Genomic DNA, 14,848 nt, shown 5'->3' with positions numbered 1-14,848 from the left:
TCACAGACTGTCTGAAACCCACTCCTCACCTCAGATTAAGACTCTCCAGGGGGTCGAGTGACGGACCCCCCAGGAGAATAGGCACTGTTCTGTGAGCAAGGACTTGGCTTCAAGTCCCAGGTCCCCACTGCAGGGATGAAGCTTCATGATCAGTGAAGCAGTGTTGCAGGTGTCTCTCTTTCTCTCTCCCTAACTTCCCTCTCCCCCTCTCGATTTCTTTCTTTATTTAAAAAAAAAAAGTAAGAAAAAATATCAGCCAGAAAGAGAAGGAAGAATATGGAATGATCTCGCTCATAGACAGAAGTTAAAAAATAAGGACAGAAGGGAGAACGCAAAGCAGAACTGGGACTGGAGTCGGTGTATTGCCTCTAACGAAAGGACTCTGGGTGTGGGGAGGCTCAGGTCCTGGAACAGGATGGCAGAGGAGGACCTAGTGGGGGTTGAATTGTGATGTGGAAAACTGGGAAATGTTGTACATGTACAAACTACTGTATTTTATTTGACTGTTGACTGTAAACCATTAATTCTCCGATAAAGAAACTTAAAAATATACAGCTATAGGGCCAGGTGGTGGCACACCTAGTTAAGCACACACACTACAGTGCACAAGGATCCAGGTTCAAGTCCCTGCTCCCCACCTGCAGGGGAAAAGCTTCACAAATGGTGAATCGGGGCTCCAGGTTTCTCTCTGTCTCTCTCCCTATCTCCCCCTCTCCTCTCAATTTCTATCTCTACACAATAATAAATAAATAAATTAAATAAATAAATAAAATATATGGGGCCTGGCGGTGGCGCAGTGGGTTAAGCGCACATGGTACGAAGCGCAAGGACCACCGTAAGGTTCGAGGTTCGAGCCCCCAGCTCCCCAACTGCAGGGGAGTCGCTTCACAAGCAGTGCAGCAGGTCTGCAGGTGTCTGTCTTTCTCTCCCCGTCTTCCTCTCCTCTCTCCATTTCTCTCTGTCCTATCCAACAACGACAGCAACAACAACAACAAAGATAAACAACAAGGGCAACAAAAGGGGGGAAAGTAGCCTCCAGGAGCAATGGATTTGTAGTGCAGTCACTGAGCCCCAGCAATAACCTGGAGGAAAAAAAAAAAAAAAAATATATATATATATATATGACTGCCAGGAGCAGTGGATTTATCATGTAGGCACTGAGCTCCAGGGATAACTCTGGTAATAATGACGATAATAATAATAATAATTTTGGGGAGTCAGGTGGTAGTGCTACAGGTTAAGTGCAGGTGGCGCAAAGGGCAAGGACCAGCATAAGGATCCCTGTTCGAGCCCCCAGCTCCCCACCTGCAGGAAATATCAATAAAAACAACAATAATAACTACAACAACAATAAAAAAGGACAACGAAAGGGAATAAATAAATTTTTAAAAATCTTAAAATAATAATAATAATTTTTTAGGCGCAGGGATAGATAGCATAATGGTTATGCAAACAGACTATCATGCCTGAGGCTTTGAAGTCTCAGGTTCAATCCCCTGCACCACCATAAACCAGAGCTAATCAGTGCTCTGGTAAATAATAATAATAATAATTTAAAAATTTTATTATCTTTATTTATTGGCTAGAGGCAGCAAGAAATTGAGAGGAAGGGGGAAGGATAGAGAGACAGAAAGAAACCTGCAGCCCTGCTTCACGAACACTTGGGAAGCTTCCCCCATGCAGATGGGGACCAGGGGCTTGAATGCAGGCCCTTGCACATTATAACATGTGTGCTCAACCGGGTGTGCCACCACCAAGCCCCCAATAATAATAATTTCTTTTTTAATATTTATTTATTTACATATTCCCTATTGCCCTTGTTGTCTTATTGTTGTAGTTATTATTGTTGTCATCTTTGTTGGATAGGACAGAGAGAAATGGAGAGAGGAGGGGAAGACAGAGAGGGGGAGAGAAAGACAGACACCTGCAGACCTGCTCCACGGCTTGTGAAGCTACTCCCCTGCAGGTTTGTTTAACCCGCTATGCTACAGTCCGACTCTCAATATTAATTTCTTAAAATAATCTCTAGGAGATCTACAGGGATTGCAAAGGTCACATAGGCTCCCAAACTGAATATAGACCCCAGATCAAATCGATGGGGTTTACAGTCAACAATATTTATACACTTCTCCCATATTTGGGAGCTACTCTCTTCCCTGATCCAGCTTTCTAGCCCTTTTTCCAGCCATAACATCATACTCCCCAGACAATAACTTGGGTCCACCTGCATATCAGAGGTCAGGCTCAGGAAAACAAACAAACAAACAAACAAACAAACAAACAAAAAACTACTATAGTCATGGGCCCTACTAGCTATCTACAAAACGGAGACCCCAAATCTTCATTTGCAATATTCCAACCTTTAAGTTCATGATTAGTCAACAATTTCTTTGGCTTTATATGTTAACTTATTTTAGTACTAGGTTCCAGATGCTACCATGATGCCAATGGGACTTCCCTGGGCAGATGACCCCAACAATGTGTCCTGGAGTCCGCTTCCCCAGAGCCCCACCTCACTAGGGAAAGAGAGAGGCAGGCTGGGAGTATGGATCCACCTGTCAACACCCATGTTCAGCGGGGAAACAATTACAGAAGCCAGACCTTCCACCTTCTGCATCCCACAGTGACCCTGGGTCCATGCTCCCAGAGGGATAAAGAATAGGAAAGCTGTCAGGGGAGGGGAGGGGATACGGAGTTCTGGTGGTGGGAACTGTATGGAATTGTTCCCCTTTTATCCTATGGTTTTTGTCAGTATTTCCTATTTATAAATAAAAAATAATAATAATCTCTAGGAAAGGGGCCAGGCAGTGGTGTACCTGGTTAAGCAAATACTTTACAGAGCACAAGGATGCAGGTTCAAGCCCCTGGTTCCCACTTGCAAAGAGAAAGCTTCACAGGTATCTCTCTGTCTCTCTTCCTCTCTATCTCCCCCTCCCCTTGCAATTTCTCCCTGTCTCTATCCAATAATAAATAAATAAATAGATAGATAGATAAATAATATTGTGGGTCTGGGAGGTGGCACAGTAGATAAAGCATTGGATTCTTAAGTATGAGGTTCTGAGTTCAATCCCTGGCAGCACATGTACCAGAGGGATCCAGAGTGGTGTGGGTTCTTTTTCTCTCTTTTCCTATCTTGAAAGAAAGAAAGGAAGAAAGAAAGAAAGAAAGAAAGAAAGAAAGAAAGAAAGAAAGAACCTCTAGGAAGATCAAATGGCAAAAAGAGACCACACATACTAGAAGTGGGCTAACATGAATAGTGATTCTGAAGGAAATATGAACCTAAGCAAAGAGCACTGATTTTCAGTGGGCTGGCAAACCGCTTACTCAGCTAGTGCTCTGCTTTGTTGTGCACACAGCCCGGGTTTGAGCTTAGTCTTTTCCCCATGGAAGGAAGCTTTGGTACTGTAGTCTCTTTCACTACTCTCTCTTTCAAAAAAAAAAAGTCTTCAGCAATACACAATGTTTGATACCCTCGAGTGTTAACAGACTTTATGACGACCTTGGCTTGGGTGGGGGTGGATAGCATAACGGTTATGCAAACAGACTCTCATGACTGAGGCTCCAAAGTCCCAGGTTCAATTTCCCCACAGCACCATAAGTCAGAGCTGAGCAGTGCTCTGGTGTAACTTCTCAGGCCTTTCACAGAGCCCCAGGCATGCTATCAACTTAACCATCAACACATGTAGGTATGATTTAGAAGTGGTATTTTTTTTTTTTGCCACCAGGGTTATCATGAGAGCTTGGTGCTGGCACTGCAAATCCACTGCTCCTGGGGGCCTTCCCCCCCCCCATTTTATTGGATAAGATGGAGAAATTGAGAGAGGAGGGGAGATAGAGACACTTGCAGACCTTCTTCACCGCTTGTGAAGCTTCTCCCCTGCAGGTGGGGAGCCAGGGACTCAAATCTGGGGATGGATCCACCTGCCAGCAGCCATGCTCAGCAGAGAAACAATTATAGAAGCCAGAATTCCCACCTTCTGCTCCCCATAAAGATCTTTGGTCCCTACTCCCAGAGGGATAAAGAACAGGAAAGCTTCCGATGGAGGGGATGGGACAACTGAACCCTTGTTATCTTACAATCTTGTTAATCATCAGTAAGTCACTTTTAAAAATTCACTGCCCCTCCCCCTCCCCAGGAATCAGACACAACTGCCAAGTGTGGTTAGGCTTTATCTTGGGTCACAAAACTCATACCAGGAAATGTAATTCTTGCACAATGGCCTTGAGCCAACTGTCCTGATTTAGTGACCAGAGAGAGTTGATTTTCTGTTTAGATTATTAAGGTAGTTTTTACAATTTACAAACTGATGAGGCAGACCAGAAAAAAAACCCTGTATCTCTCTCCTCTTCCAAATATAAAATACAAATGCACCTAAGGAAATATGAAAGTGGTCTAGGACGTGGCACAGTGCATAAAGTTTGGATTCTCATACAAGACACTGTAAGTTCAATCCCCAGCAACACATGTACCAGAGTGATATCTGATTCTTTCTCTCGCTCTCTCCTCCTATCATTTCTCATGAATAAGTAAAATCTTTTTAAATTTTTATTTATTATTGGACAGAGACAGAGAAATTGAGAGGAGGAGGGGGAGACAGAGAGGAAGGGAGAGAGAGCGAGAAAGACACCTGCAGCCCTGCTTCACCGCTCCTGAAGCTTTGCCCCTGCAGGTGGGGATCAGGGGCTTGGACCCGGGTCCTTGCGCACTGTAAGGTGAATGCTCAACCAGGTGCACCACCAACTGGCCCCAATAAAATCTTTTAAAATATTCCCTTTTGTTGCCCTTGTTGTTTTATTGTTGTAGTTATTATTGTTATTGTTGTCATCCTTGTTGGATAGGACAGACAGAAATGGAGAGAGGAGGGGAAGACAGAGAGGGGGAGAGAAAGATAGACACCTGCAGACCTGCTTCACCGCCTGTGAAGCCACTCCCCTGCAGGTGGGGAGCCGGGGGCTTGAACCAGGATCCTTATGCCGGTCCTTGCGCTTTGTGCCACGTGTGCTTAACCCAAGGCACTACCGCCTGACTCCCGTGAATAAATAAAAAAATTTTTTTTTAATAAAAGGAAATGTGAAATAAATTAAACCATAAAATATTGGAAAAGACACATTTTTTAATATTATTTCTGGAAAGGCAATGAAAAAAGAACTTAATTTTGCTACCTTAAATGACATTTCTGTTTGTCAAAGATATTTTATTCTTTTTTCACTTTTTAATTTTTTAAAGATTTTTTTTATTTATGAGAAAGATAGGAGGAGAGAGAAAGAATCAGACATCGCTCTGGCACACGTGCTGCCGGGGATCAAACTTGGGACCTCATGCTTGAGGGTCCAAAGCTTTATCACTGCGCCACCTCCCGGACCACTCAAAAGGTAATCTAAACAAACAAATTAAATGGTAAACCAGCAGGGAAAATGTTCCAACACATATGGCAGGCAAAAGAACTATATATATATATATATATATATATATATATATATATATATATATGTAGAATAGTATTACAAATCATTCTATAAGCAAACCACAGTATCACCAAAGAAAAATGACTAAGAGCATGAACAGATATTTCACAGAAGAAAAAAGCCCACAAATGGCTCTGTAATCTAAAAAAAAAAAAAAAATCAATCAATCAACAAAAAATAAAAGGCCATTCTGCCTTGTTTATTTTATTTTATATTTTTAATACATTTTAAAAAATATTTATTTATTTATTCCCTTTTGTTGCCCTTGTTTTGTTTTTTTTATTGTTGTAGTTATTGTTGTCATTGTTGGATAGAGACAGAGAGAAATTGAGGGAGTAGTGAGAAATAGAGAGGGGAGAGAGAGAGAGAGAGGGAGAGAGAGAGAGAGAGAGAGAAAGAGAGGGAGGGAGACATCTGCAGCCCTTCTTCAACACCTGTGAAGCTTTCCCTCTGCAGGTGGGGACCAAGGGCTTGAACCTGGGTCCTTACACATTGTAATGTGTGTGCTCAACCAGGTGCGCCACCACCTGGCCCCCTCATGCACTGTTTTATCAACAGTGGTGGGAAAGGACCTAAATTGGGGGTTAAAGTGTTTTGCAGAGGGGGCCGGGTGCTAGTGCAGTGGGTTAAGCGCACGTGGCGCAAAGCACAAGGACCAGCATAAGGATCCTGGCTCGAGCCCCCGGCTCCCCACCTGCAGGGGAGTCGCTTCACAGGCGGTGAAGCAGGTCTGCAAGTGTCTGTCTTTCTCTTTCTCTGTCTCCCCTCCTCTCTCCATTTCTTTTGCTGTTCTATTCAACAATGCAACACCAATGGCAAAAATAACAATAACAACAAGAGCAACAAAATGGGAAAAAATGGCCTCCAGGAGCAGTGGATTCGTAGTGCAGGCACGAAGCCCCAGCAATAACCCTGAAGCCAAAATAAATAAACAAACAAACAAATAAATAAAATAGAGTGTTTTTCAGAACATATTTTGGAGAGATGAGAACTGTATCTGTGTGTCAACAACTCTGTTGTAAGCTATCACCCCCCCATACACACACACACACACACACACACACACACACACACACACACACACACGCTAAAATGATACAAAGAAGATCGCCTGCACTGTCTTAGTAACACACGTCAAGATCCCTGTGTGTGTTGGACAGGGGCAGTTTAAAGCCAACGGGAAGCAGTGTGAGCTGGCTGTGTGCAGGCAACGATCCTCTCTCTTGCCTCTTGGCTTCCGGACCCCTGGCCCACATTTCAATTGGGCTCACCATCCACGGCCAGTGCTGCCCAGTCTCTCCCCACACTGAGTTCTAGCACAACTGAAGTTCCCCCAGGCCATCCAGACCAGAACGCAGCCTCTATGTGGGGCCCACGGCCAGCCCCAGCTCTCACTGGAGTGCGGGCTTCACGCGTGCAGAGCGCCACTGTTCCCGGGGCACATTTCCATTCAGACAGAAATAGAAACGCGGTGGGGACCCCACAGCAGCAGAGCTCCCCATGGCCACCACACAGGAGCACCTTGCAAAGGGGAAAGCTTCGTGAGCACTGGAACAGTACTGTTCTCTCCCTCCCCCTCCCCCTCCCCCTCCCCCTCTCCCTCTCCCTCTCCCTCTCCCTCTCCCTCTCCCTCTCTCTCCCTCTTACCTTCTCCCTGGGGGGAAAAATACACTATTCTGGTCAAGGACAAAATAACAATGCAGAGGAAGGATGGAAAGAAGGCAGGTAGGAAGAAAAGTCGGAAGAAGGGAAGAAAAGCAACAAGGAAGAACAACATTAGAGTCCTGACATACCAAGTATATGCCCGTGAGAACTTGGGCAAGTCTCTTGCCCTCTCTGAGCTTCATTATTCCTGGCAAGTGACAGGGTCGGGTCCCATGATGTCTACAGAATGCTGGAGCCTGGCCTTTTGAGATTTTAACAACAGAGCGTGAATTCCAAAATATGTGTTCAAAACAAAACAAAAACTCCTCAAGTTGTGGTCCGGGAGGTGGTGCAGTGGACAAAGCATTGGACTCGCAAACATGAGGTCCTGAGTTCAGTCTCCCAACAGCACAGTGGTGTCTGGTTCTCTCTTTCTCCCTCTCTCCCTCTCTCTCTCCCCCTTTCTCATTAATAAATAAAATCTTAAAAAAAACAAACCTGTAGTCCAAGTGTCATGTTGCCCCCTTCTGGACCTTTCTGGTATTCACTTGGGTAAGATGATTGAAACCACTATGTCTGTGTGGGCATGAGATTATTAAGATGCCTTTTTTATTGTTGTAATTATTGTTTTTATTGATGTCATTGTTGGATAGGACAAAGAAATGGAGAGAGGAGGGGAAGACAGAGAGGTGGAGAGAAAGACAGACACCTGCAGACCTGCTTCACCGCCTGTGAAGAGATACGTCTACATAGGCAAGTTGAAATAGTATTGCCCTATTCTTCTCCCTACATGAATGATTCAGAAAGCTGGCCTTGAAGGTTTTCTAGTAGCAGTATTGGAAGACAGGCCAGGAAAGAAGAAAGAGCATCGAAGCAGAAGAGCAAACACAAATAGAACCTGAACTGGAATTGGCGTATTGCACCAAAGTAGAAGACGGGGGTGGGGGGGTGGGGGGGAGAGTCCAGGTCCTGGAAAAGGATGACAGAGGACCTAGTGGGGGTTGTATTGTTATGTGGAAAACTGGGAAATGTTATGCAGGTACAAACTATTGCATTTACTGTCGAATGTAAAACACTAATTCCCCAATAAAGAAATCAAAAAAATAAGAAAGAAAGAAAGAAAGAAAGAAAGAAAGAAAGAAAGAAAGAAAGAAAGAAAGCAAGCAAGCAAGCATCGAAGAAGTAGGTGTGTTGGGAGGACAGGCACGGGAGGGTCATACGGTTAAATCTTCATCTATTTCCTTAATTTAATAAAGTATATTATATTAGCTGCCCTTGATCAAGTTTCAGGAGCCCAAGTTTAAAAACCTAACAAGACTGGGGAGATAGCATAATGGTTATGCCCAGCACCACCATAAGCTAGAGCTAAGCAGTGCACTCGTCTCTCTCTTTCTCTCTCTGTAAAGTAAACAAAATATTTTAAAGAACTGACTCAGCAATGCTCCCAACTAGGCCTAGCATACCTGTGTCCTCAGTGATTCCTGCTTATTCCCACAGCTTTGCCCGTTTCCCTGTTCGTCTGCCCCATCCTGTGAAGCTGACTCCTTTCCTTCTAGAAGTATGTTTTGACTGCTCTTAACCTCGTGGGTCTAGCCTGTAGCATCAGAGTTTGGTTTCCCACAAGCTGGTACTTGAATTCTTCCCTGGCCAATGAGGGATTGAGTTACCACGGCTATGCTCAGCCTGGGCGTCATCTCAGCGTGTGTCAGGGTCCCCCCCTCCCAGGCAAGCAAATCTCCAGCATCTGTTCCCCCTACAGGCTCCACGTTTGATGTTAACTTATTTATAAGATTTTTAAAAATATTTATTTTATTTATTCTCTTTTGTTGCACTTGTCATTTTATTGTTGTTGTTATTGATGTCATTGTTGTTGGACAGGACAGAGTAAAATGGAGAGAGGAGGGAAAGACAGAGAGGGGGAGAGAAAGACAGACACCTGCAGACCTGCTTCACTGCCTGTGAAGCGACCGACCCCCCCCCCCCAGGCACGTGGGAGCTGGGGGCTCGAACTGGGATCCCTGCCCCAGTCCTTGTGTTTTGCACCATGTGCGTTTAATCTGCTGCGCTACCGCCCGGCCCCCCATATCTTTTTTTTTTTTTAATCAGAAAACAGTTCTTTCAGGTACTGCTCCTGAAACAAAAGTACACTTGTCAACTGCCCCCAACCAGACTACTTCCAGCCGGAAAAGTTCTGAACCTGTGGGTTTGGTGGGGTGCCCCCAGCCCTGCTTTCATTCCGCGGCTCCCAGGGAAGCACAGCTCAACGCGGGGAGACAGTCCTCAGGGAGCTGCTGGGGTTGCTCGTCAGAGAAATTATAGAACAGCGTCTGCTCCAGCCCGCAGACAGTGAACACAGCCTGCCTGTGGCTTCCCTTTGGAAGATGACGAGGGTTGAAGTGATCCTGGTAAGAACCCAGAGGGCTCCTCCACCTCCCTGCTTTACTTACAAAAGCATCTTTTAAGCCACTCACCCCCAACAGAATTTGCTTTTAAAGCATGGAAGTTAATCCTTTGTTTTTAAGACCTCTCTGCCCTTTTCAAACCTCTCAAGAAGAATTCTCTGACTAAACACACCCAGGCACCAGCCTTTGCCACTTCCCTGGGGAGCCAAAATCAACACGAATTAGCAGAGAATTAAGTCGCCCGTAGGACACCAGGGGACAGAGTATACCCAGGATCTCAAGGCACCCCTCTCCATTTCCCCTCAAGTTCATTATCCAGGCCTGCTCGGGTCTGGATCAATTCTGCATTTATCCCTAACCCTGGGCCTCCCCACCATAAAGTGCCCTTTCATGCCCATGCCAGAGTGTCTGCATGCCAGCTCGCCCGGCTGAAACACACTTGCTTCTTGTCTTACCTGTCTTCAGGGCCCTCAGCTCACGCCCACAGAGCTCTGCCACTGGGCTCCCTGGACCATTGGCTGTTGTTTATTTGCTCTCATCTCCTCAATCTCACCTAGAATTTAGAACAATTTAGGGTACTTTTTTTTTAAGTAATTAGGGGCCAGGCGGTGGCGCACCTAGCTAAGCGCGCACATTACAGTGCACATGATCCCAGGTTCAAGGCCTGGGTCCCCACCTGCAGGGGAAAGCTTCATGAGTGGTGAAGCAGGGCTGCAGGTGTTTCTCTGTCTCTTTCCCCTCCCTTCTAAAATTCTCTCTGTCTCTATCCAGTAACAAACAAATAAAAATTTGCATAATTAAAAAATTAATTGAAGCATAGCTTATCAAAGGTACTATAATATATCTGTAAACCACCTGTAAGCAAAACCAGCAGCTTTTGAAGAACACTAAGGTGGAGGAGGGAGGAGTAGTGCTGGGAGTGTGGATCGACTGAGAGAGAGAGAGGCTGGGAGTGTGGATCGACCTGCCAACAAACATGCTCAGTGGGGAAGCAATGACAGAAGCCAGACTCCCACCTTCTGCTCCCCACAGTGACCCTGGGTCCATGCTCCCAGAGGGATAAAGAATAGGAAAGCTATCAGGGGAGGGGAGGGGATACGGAGTTCTGGTGGTGGGAATTGTGCGAAGTTGTACCCCTCTTATCCTATGGTCTTGTCAATAAAAAATTTTTTAAGATTTTATTTATTTATTTATTTATGAAAAAGATAGGAGGAGAGAGAAAGAACCAGACATCACTCTGGCACATGTGTTGCTGGGGATCAAACTTGTGACCTCATGCTTGAGAGTCCAAAGCTTTATCACTGCTCCACCTTCCGGACCACACTCAATTATTTCCATTTTATAAATAATTTTTTTCTTCTTTATTTTTTTATTTATAAAAAGGAAACATTGACAAAACCATAGGATAAGAGAGGTACAACTCCACACAATTCCCAACACCAGATCTCCCTGTCCCATCCCCTATAAATAATTTTTTATTTCAACTTTTTATTAGTGATTTAATAATGATCAATAGATTGTGGAATAAGAGGGGTACAATTCCTACCACCTGAGTTCCATGTCCCATCCTCCTTTGGAAGTTTTCCTATTCTTTATTTCTCTAGGAATAAGAACCAAAGATTTTTATGGGATGCAGAAGGTGAGAGGTCTGGCTTCTGTAATTGCTTCTCCATTGGACATGGGCATTGGCAGCTCAATCCACACCTCCAGCCTGTTTCTGTCTTTCCCTAGTGGGGCAGGGCTCTGGGGAGATGAGGTTCCAGGACATATTGGTGAGGTTGTCTGCCCAGGGAAGTCAGGTTGGCGACATGGTAGCATCTGCAACTTGGTGTCATGCATGGGAGATCTGAGCTCAAACCCATCCACCACGTGGGAGCCCCATGCAAAAGGAAAGCTTCACACTCAATATTTCCATCTTATAAATAATTTTTTTTAAAGTTTGTCTCTAGGGAGTCGGGCTGTAGCGCAGCGGGTTAAGCGCAGGTGGCGCAAAGCACAAGGATCGGCATAAGGATCCCGGTTTGAGTCCCCGGCTCCCCACCTGCAGGAGAGTCACTTCACAGGCAGTGAAGCAGGTCTGCAGGTTATTTCTCTCCCCCTTTTCCGTCTTCCCCTCTTCTCTCTATTTCTCTCTGTCCTACCCAAGAAAGACGACATCAATAATAACTACAACAATAAAACAACAAGGGGAACAAAAGGGAATAAATAAATAAAAAGAAAAAAAAAGTCTGTCTCCGTGGAAGTTTGAAATGCACAAGGATACACAACAAGACTTGTATCTGTACACACTAGAAAGGAAGCAAAGCTGAACCGCAGCCAGGTGATGGCACACCTGGCTGAGCGCTCACGTTATAGTGCGCAGGGACCCAGGTTCAAGTCCCCAGTCCCCACCTACAGGAAGAAAGCTTCATGAATGGTGAAACAGGGCTGCAGGTGTGTCTCTCTGTCTACCTCCCTTTCTTCCCCTCTCAATTTCTGTCTCTATAGAAAACACACAGAGACACAAATTGGAAATAAGCTAAACCACAAATCAAATGATAATGGAACAGAATATCTAAAGAAAGTTACACAAGAAACTACATTCTAAGCCAATATTAGTCACTTACAAAGATTTCAGAACTGTAAAATAAAATAGCTTTGGATTAGAGCTACAGATCAGGGTATTATTGACAGTACAGTATCGCATGGCTGAGAGCCCAAGGCTCATCCTTGTAACTGCCATTAAACAGAGCTCATAAAAATAAAATACATACAGAGATAAAAATAAAACAGTGCTAAATTAAGGCTACCAGCATATTTATTAAAGCACAAGCGAGGGAAATTTCCCAGGAGTATAAGCACATACTAACAAGAGTACATGTATGAATTTAATTCAAAGCATGAGATAATTAACGGAGAAAGATAAAAGACAATTTAAAAATTGCAGAAAACCACACAATAGAATTGTACACGCATTACTAGCAAAACAATTATCAAACTAGGAAGAGGAGGGAACTTGCTGGACTAAGTTAAGACAATCAACCAAAAAGCTACAGCAAACACTTCACGTGGTGAAATGTTTATTATCACAAAGAGGTTTTCAGCTGATAGAGAGCAGCAACTCCGGGTGGGAGGCTGTGGGTTCAACCCCCAGCAGATCCTGGAGCAGTTCTGGCCTTGGTCTCTTTCTTGCAAGTTCTCTCTCTCTCTCTCAAACTAAAGGAATAAAACACATGGTGAGATATTAGAAAAAAATAAAATAAAATAAATGTAAAAAATGATGAGGCATCCCCTACAAAGCCAAGAAGGAGAGAAGGACAATTAACAGCTTCCATTCAAGATACTGGAGCTTTTACTCAACGAAAGAAAATAAAAATGAAACGATGAAAAGGGTGAAATAGGCTGGGGATACAGCGCAACGTCTGCAAATAACTTTCATGCCTGGGGCCCCCCAAGTGTCTAGGGTTTAATCCTTATCACCTCCATAAGCCAGAGCTGAGCAATGCTCTAATAAAAAAACAAAAGGCAAAAGAAAAGAAAAGAAAAGAAAAAGAGAAAACAGGAGTGTTCTTATTTGTAGACAATGATTATGATCACCAAGACTAGACTACTAAAACTCCTAGAACTTACTACGTAAGGTTAGTAGTGTTGCTGCAGACAAGATGAATGTGAATTAGTAACATTTGTATTTAACAATAACAATCTGATATTAATAAGGAAATGCAATAATTAAAACATATTTCACCCACATGTGTAGTCATAAAATCCAGGTAATACCTGGGAATATATCCAAGGAAGAAACTGAGAGATGCAAATATGAAAATTCCCTGGAGCACATATGGAAGACCTAATAATTAGAAAACATACCAGGGGCTGAGTGGCAGCACAGCAGGTTAAGCGCACGTGGCGTGAAGTGCAAGGACAGGTATAAGGATCCGGGTTCCAGCCCCCGGCTCCACACCTGCAGGGGAGTCGCTTCACAGGCGGTGAAGCAGGTCTGCAGCTGTCTGTCTTTCTCTCCCCCTCTCTGTCTTCCCCTCCTCTCTCCATTTCTCTGTCCTATCCAACAACGACGACATCAACAACAACAATAATAACTACAACAATAAAACAACAAGGGCAACAAAAGGGAATAAATAAATAAAATAAATATTTTTTAAAAAGAAGAGAAGAGAAAGAGAGAAAGGAAATATACCAAGTGGGCAGGAAAGGTAGCATAATGGTCATGCAAAGAGACTTTCACACCTGAGACCCCAGAGGCCCCAGGTTCAGTCCCCCACACCAGCATTAGCCAAAGCTGAACAGCACTCCAGTAATAATAATAATAATAATAATAAATAATAAATAAAAATTAAAAATAAAATATACTATGATTTTAGGAGAACAGTCAGTATTGTTAAGATGTGAATGCTCTTAAAATGAATGACTGTGAACTTCAATTTTGTGTGTGTTTGCATTTGCACGTTTATATGTGGATATACTTAACACGGCCTATTTAGGCTTGTTTTTCATAAACATATACATGCAAATAAACCTGTTGTAATTCCATGCTCCACATCAGTACATCTGCTCATCTCCAAATTTTAGCAGTGACATTTTAAGAAATCTTTAAAAAAGGTGTGAGCACAACTGTTACACTGGAGTCACTGCAAACAGTAACAGAAGCAGAAAACCTTAAGCAACTTGCCACAAGGCAATGGCTGTCCTGGGTGTGAAAATAGGTGGCTGCCGATCTTGGCTGGACTTTGAAAGATTCATGTTGAGTGAAATCAGCCAGAAACAGAAGGATGAGAATGGGATGATCTCATTCTCAGGCAGAAGTTGAAAAACAAGATCAGAAGAGAAAACACAATTAGAACCTGAACTGGAATTGGCGTATTGCACCAAAGTAAAAGACTCTGGGGTGGGTGGAGGGGGGTGGGGAGAATACAGGTCCAAGAAGGATGACAGGGGACCTAGTGGGGGTTGTATTGTTATATGGGAAACTGGGGAACACATTCCATTTTTTTGCATGTACAAACTATTGTATTTACTGTTGAATGTAAAACATTAATTCCCCAATAAAGAAATTTTAAAAAATAGGTGGCTGAAATAATTTTCAACATTTGTATCAGTTAGCAAGAACAGGAAATGCTCATTGGGAGCCCTTACAGAATGGTTGAAGCTCTTTACATGCCATACATCAGACAAAAGATATAAAGAGCTCACCAAACTCAGCAACAAAAAGACAAATGACCCCATCCAAAGATGGTGAGAGGCTATGAACAGAATGTTCTCCATAGAGGAGATCCAAAAGGCCAAGAGATATATGAAAAAATGCTCCAAGTCATCGATTTTCAGAGAAATGTAAATAAAGA

The 14,848-nt window shown here is 43.7% G+C and overlaps 1 protein-coding gene across 1 annotated transcript in view; it reads left to right on the top strand.

Annotated features, from left to right (window-relative positions):
* CCL28 (C-C motif chemokine ligand 28) overlaps positions 1-14,457 on the top strand; it is a 115,868-nt gene extending 101,411 nt beyond the window's left edge. Inside the window, exon 4 of the mRNA XM_016185791.2 lies at positions 14,417-14,457. The gene's annotated coding sequence lies outside the window, so the exon portion shown is untranslated. The remainder of the gene's footprint in view (positions 1-14,416) is intronic.
* Positions 14,458-14,848: the final 391 nt, after the last annotated feature.

Source organism: Erinaceus europaeus, chromosome 5, assembly GCF_950295315.1.
Source record: "Erinaceus europaeus chromosome 5, mEriEur2.1, whole genome shotgun sequence".
NCBI classification, from domain to species: Eukaryota; Metazoa; Chordata; class Mammalia; order Eulipotyphla; family Erinaceidae; genus Erinaceus; species Erinaceus europaeus.
The sequence above is the reverse complement of the archived record's forward strand: the minus strand, read 5'-3'. Positions and strand labels throughout refer to the sequence as shown.